We start from the raw sequence: 6,395 nt of genomic DNA on the forward strand, positions 1-6,395 counted from the left end.
TTGTTAGAACTTTATTTTTCTCATGTACATTTTTTGGAAAAAGGTCACATCTACCCTTGAACTATAGGAAAAATGTCTAAAAATACCCTCCATCCATATTTTGGTCTAAAAATACCCTTTCATTCACCTTTATGGATCACATATATCCTTCCATTCACCTTTTTGACCCACTTATTCCCTGTCATTCACTTTTTTGACTAACTTATACCTTTATAACTAACAACTAAAGTTTTCTTTGTTGTTTTAAAAAAATATTTATTGTTTGTCCTTTTCTTATTAGATAAAATAATAATCTCATCTCTATTAATTATTTCCACATAATCTATTTCAATAATATATATATATATATACCTCTTCAAGACCCTAATTTGTTTTTTTTTAAATCTAGTAATTTTTGTATTTTCTCTAATTTATCTTTTTTAAAAGTGTTTTAAATATTAATGTATTATAAAAATATTAATAGTGTCAGAATATCTATCTTTTTAAAAATAAGTAAATAGAAAAAATTGTTAACTTAATATTTTTTCCTAATATGTGATAACTACTTTTTAAAGAAAAAGTTTCACAAACAATTTTACTTAAAAGATTAACTTATTAAAAAAATGAAAGAAAGAAAACCACATGAATGGTTGTAGCCATAGAAAACTTAAGTAGGAAAATAGAGAAATTGTGTATACTGTATTTGTAGATAAAATAATATATTGTTATGAGTATGATATAATAATTTTTTTTATAAAACATTAATCTTCTATATAATGTTAAGAATTTTTATTTAATGAATTAAATATTAGCTGGTAATTTTTTCTTTTGTCATGAATCTTCAATCCAAGTAAAAAATTTGAGAAAATGGAGAGGAGTTGGATCCAAAAATAAATGAATAATAAAACTTATGATATTTTTTATAAAAAAAATTGAGGTCTTGAAGAAGTATATTGTTTTTTTTTTTGATAAATAATGATGAATAATATAATTGGGGTGGAGTCTTTATACTATCCAATAGAAAAAAGACACATAATAAATATTTTTTTAAAATAAAGAATAAAAAGAGAATTGTTAGTTTCAAGGGTATAAATGAGCCAAAAAGGTGAATGGGAGGGTATTTCTAGAACAAAAGATAGATGAAGGGTATTTTTAGACCTTTTCCTATAGTTCAAGAGTATTTTTGACCCTTTTCCCTAGTTTGAATTAAATCTTCAAGCTTTTATTTTTAACATGGTTACGACATGACACTTTAATAACATAAATTATAGCAGTCACTTTCTTTAGAATGTATTCTTGTTTGTTAAAGGGGCAGACCTATTGAGTCGAATGACAGACACAATCACTTTCTTGTTTGCAGCAATAATAAAATTGCCGCTATATTATTTTTAGCTGCAATAATAAATATGAGTATTTATAACCAGCACTTTATATAAATGTTGCTAAAGGCTTTAGCGTTTCTAGATCCACTGACATTAACTCAATTTCTGCTAAATATTTTCGTAACATTAATAAATATTGTCACTGAAAGGAAAATTTATTGCCAGTAAATGTCTTTTTTTGTTGCAGTGTGAGTGGTCTTCTAAGCTAAAACTTCATGCCTCTCCGGACCAACAAGAAGGAACCAAATATCTCTCATCTATTCTATGCATATGATATTATTCATCCTTAACACTCAAATTCCTTGCTTGAACTGTAGAACTAATTGGAAGGAGTTGAGAACTTAAGTTTCAGATCCAAATTCAATTCTAAATAACAGGTGGAATAAACCATAACAGTCTCCCAGGACTGGTCACTGCGACCCCCTTTGAGAGGAAGCACCCCCTCTCTCAAAGTTACTCAAATATATTGCGTAGTTACTTAGAGAGAGTTTTCTGGCGCCCCTAGGTATTCTATACCTACTCACCTGTGTCAGTTTCAGGTACAAGTACCCTCTTGCTCAAAGTCGTTCAAACTTTTTTTGGAGAATATGGCATGAGTTCATTCAATGACTCAGTGCCTGTTGAAGTAACTTTGTGGTGGAATTTTCACATACCATGATGGTAATATGAATATAATCTTCCATTCTTACGTTGGCATCTGTAATACGATAGAAACAAACTTCATGATTATCACTAACGTGATAACTGACAAGGCTAAAGTCAGTTTTTCCAAATAAGACATTGTTATTGAGAAGCTAATTATACAATTGACTGCCTTGCTAATTTTTGTTCATAGTAGACGAGATTAGGTTCTTCCAGATAAGATGGCTATTAGTATAGCAAGTAATATTAATGTTTAGTTAACTGTGGCAACTGCCGTATATTTCCTCAGCACATGCACAAGACTGAAAAACATATCAAAATTTTACTTCATGAAGGAAAAACTAGTTTGGCAACTTATGGATGACATAATTAAACTACACCACTTAATGCTTCAGGAACTAAGTTCTAGTAGTAATCGTCATTCTCAATCTATCATTATCACCTTGAACATGATATATATTAGGTAGGAAAATTCGAGAGGGTTGTTTTACTTGAAGATCTATTCCTCTATCCTAAATTGAACTTCCACGTTTAACGTGGTAAAAATATGAAAATAAATAAATGTGGTCATTTGAATTGAAGCCAAGAATGAAATAAGGTAAGCAAGCAAGTAAGGAGTGAGTACACAAGACAAGAGTGGGTGCTCAACTTAGATCCAAAGTAAATATATTGTTTGGCTGTCTAATTCTTGAGCCTTTTTGTGGCTTAGCCCTATGCCCAACTACTTGGCTAGCGTATGGGATATCTGTGTTCACAACATATACTTCCATCCATACATGGATACTGTTTATATACTACTCCACTAGATTAAACTAGTAAAATCAGGAAGGCATGATATTGTAACATGACGAAGAACAAAAACAATGGAAAGAGAAAACCAAACAGAATAAAAATTGAAAAACCAACAAATAAGAAGTCTCAAATAAGTGTATCATTATAAATGACAATTGCAACAACACATATCTCACAGTCTTGAGATTTTCAAAAGTCACGAAGAAGGGAAAGTGTCATCCTTCGAAACCATCAATTGTCTAAGTTTTTTAATCTTCAAAACAAGCAAACATACAACATGAAATTACACAATCATAAATCAAAGCAACCCAATGCTACTTTGGTTTTTCAAATAATGTTGCTTAAAAGGTAATGAACAGAAGCCACTACCTCCATTTGTTGCTTCTAGGAGGTTGGATTATTATGACCACTTATCAATATTTGAAAAGTTGCCGTCAAAATTGAAAGCATTTGCAGTACTGTTCCTATGTAAGGAGAGGGAACCATTTGGACTTGTGATGATACCTGAGGGCAAAATGGAAACTTTTGTTGCATCACCTCCATTGACAATTGAAGTGACTGTTGGTAACTCTATGAGTGCATAGACTAAAAATGCTCCCAAACTATCAATGTTTGTCTCTTGGAGCACTTACATTTCCATTTGCATAGAAGGTTGTATATACATTACAACAATTAAATAATATTAGTGGAACTGTGGAAGTACTAAAAGACATAATGTGAACAATATTTTTAACTTATCAGTATATATAAATTAAATGTGTAAAAAGATAGTCTTTATGTTTGTGTCTGTTTTTATTGTTAACTTACTAAAAGTCAAAAGTCAAGCTCGACCAAGAAAATGTCTTTTAATTCAATAATCAAAGATTAAGGATGAAATGATACAAGTTAGAAACATTGGTATTTCTACCTACGAAAAAAGAAGAACCCAATCATAAAAAATATTATTTCTTTCTTGAAAAATGTCATTATTACTGGATAATTAAGTGTTGAGATTTATGCAGTTTTGATGACTGACAAAGAAAAAGAAATGCTTCAGTCAACATGGTCCAAAGGTTCACTGTCACAAGCACTTGAATTCGAGAAAGTTTCAAAATGAATAAAGACAAGAGTGAAGAAATCAATAAATGGATAATGTTCATTTTGTGAGAAAACCCAGCGGATATAAACATTTGATTAATTGAAGAATCAATGAGTTTTATTTGAAGAAGGTGTCTAAAGAGGCAAGGAGTTTTCATTGAAGAAGGAGTCTCACTTAAAGTAGAAATCTTCAAGTTACTGCTGAATCAAAGTGTTGGAGTTCGACTACAATACAGAAGAATCAATGAATTCAATTTGAAGAAGAACTCTAAAGAAGATAGGAGTTTGAATTGAAGGAGTCTTACTTGACGTAGAACTCTAAGTCAAGAGAGTTCAAGTCAATAAGAAGTTTGAAAAAACCAGTAACTATATGAAGAATTGTGCTTAAATAGAAGTGAAGTCATCCAAAATACTTGTGCTTTTACAGAGCAAAAAGAGACATCGAGAAATTGACTTCGCAAGTGCTACCAGTGAACTGCAGGAACACATAGAAGGAACACATTGAAACACCCGATCCCTTTACAGAGTTAAAGTGTTGGGGGTTTTTCTTTGTGAATGAGTCTTGATGTAATCTTAGTTCAAAGAGCTGTAAACTGAATTAGGAGTGTTGTCTTCAGGTTGTAATATGTAACATCTCGTAACTAGAATTAACTAAGAATTAAGATAAGAAACCAAGAATAATCATTTTTGGAAGTAAGGAAATCTAGAAATTTTCCAGATTTCAATGAGTTTTGGTCATTTTCAAACGGCCATAACTTCTAGCTCAGAAGGATTTTGGGTGATTTCTTTATATGGATGGAAAGATCTGGGGAAGATCTTTCCAATGTTTCCAACTTTGCACAAATCCGAGGTTGTATGAGGGAGAAAGGATTTTTGGAAGTTGGGCTGTTGGACTAAGGAAAATCCCATCCGAATTTTATAAGGGCAAATTTGTCTTTTCTCCCTATTATTTCCTAATTCTTTTTAAGTTTATTTAGGGGTAAAAGACTAAGTTCCAAATCAGTTTTTACAGGTTTTGAAACGCTTAGTCTTGGAGAAAAAGAGAGAGGAAGAGAAGACTAAGAATCATCCAAGAACGCCAAGAACGTTGCGTGGAATTCGTCGGACGTGATCCCTATCAAGGTATGTGAGATCTTTTGAGATGGTTTACTTCACCCACACACCAAATTTATTCAATTAAGCAAATTTGTGGGTTATTTCATGTAAGAAGTTAAGATCTTGAAATAAAGTTTCTATTTCTTATTGATTGGATTGTTGGCTGCCATTTTTGGTGTGATTCTTGTTTCTTTGAGTTATTTTGAGTGAAATTCAGTAGATTTTGATGGTACTAAGGCCTCCCAGCATTTAGTGTAAAGATTAGAAAGTTTTGGAGAATTTGGAGATAGAAAAACGAGTTTAAAAATTCGTGAAACACTTCTGGATAGGGGCAAGCGCGACATGCATGCAGTATGGCAGAAACTGGTCTCAGTCGACTAGGGCCTAACGCATTCCAGCATTGCGTCAAAACTAGGACTTAGTCAACTGAGGCTGGCGTTGCGCGCCAGTAGTACGCCCAATCCAGTGTTTTTCATCCAATTTTCATAGTTTTGCCTTTTAAAGTCCTTATAAGGTACATTAACACCTTCTAGTGATTCTAATCACTTCAAATGATTTCTAAACACCTAAAAATTATAACTCAAATAAGGATCCTTGAATCCATAATCCAAATTAGATGGAAGTTAGGATCAAAGACAAGTCTAAAGTTATAAAGTAAGTAAAAGTAAAGTTTTCAAAGTTCTTAGAGTCCTGCTTAAACGTTTAAACTTCGTATTAAGGCTCAAGTTCGAGTTAAAGAAAAGAATAAATGTTGAGTTCATTTCTCAAAAGGCATAAGGGAACTAAGTATTCCATAAGAGTTAACTTTTCAAGTTAAGTAAAGAGCAAGAGTTGACTTCATTTCTTGAAAGTTATAAGTGGGACTAAGTACTCCCTAAAAGTTGTTAAATGTTTGACACTTAAGTTAAAAGGAAACTAAGAGTTTCAAAAGTGTTTTGAACAAAAAGAGGAACATTTATTTTCAAAAGGAGCTTTTAAAGTTAAAGGGTTCAGTAAATTATCTCAACGCAAAGGAAGGAAGTTTTATTAAAAACTATGAGCTAAAGTATGTTTTGGGACAACTATTGAGCATCGATGTGGGAATGAGAGTTAAGATAACTCAAGTCCCCATGTAAACCATGTAGCCATCATGGATATTAATGTGTCATACTTTTTAAATGATCACGTAAGGTTAGCCAATTGATCCACTAGGTAGAGGATGTCCTTTGCGACAACAAAGTATAGGATAGTTCTGGCAGCATGGGCTAGACGTTGTATCACCAATTAGGCTCACAGTGGTGGTTGTCGATTAGAGAATCTCCCACATAAACTATTAAACTTTCATTTTATGTAAAGTTGAGTTTATTATTGTTATACCTTTAAGGAACTAAGAGTTAAACTATTTTATAAGTTTTATATATGTATATATATATATATATATATATATAT

At 31.7% G+C, this 6,395-nt stretch overlaps 1 pseudogene; it reads right to left on the reverse strand.

The window, feature by feature from the left end:
• Window positions 1-3,086: 3,086 nt before the first annotated feature.
• Window positions 3,087-6,395, reverse strand: part of LOC107030258 — a 35,955-nt pseudogene continuing 32,646 nt past the window's right edge.

The sequence above is a fragment of the Solanum pennellii genome, chromosome 9 (assembly GCF_001406875.1).
Source record: "Solanum pennellii chromosome 9, SPENNV200".
NCBI lineage: Eukaryota > Viridiplantae > Streptophyta > Magnoliopsida > Solanales > Solanaceae > Solanum > Solanum pennellii.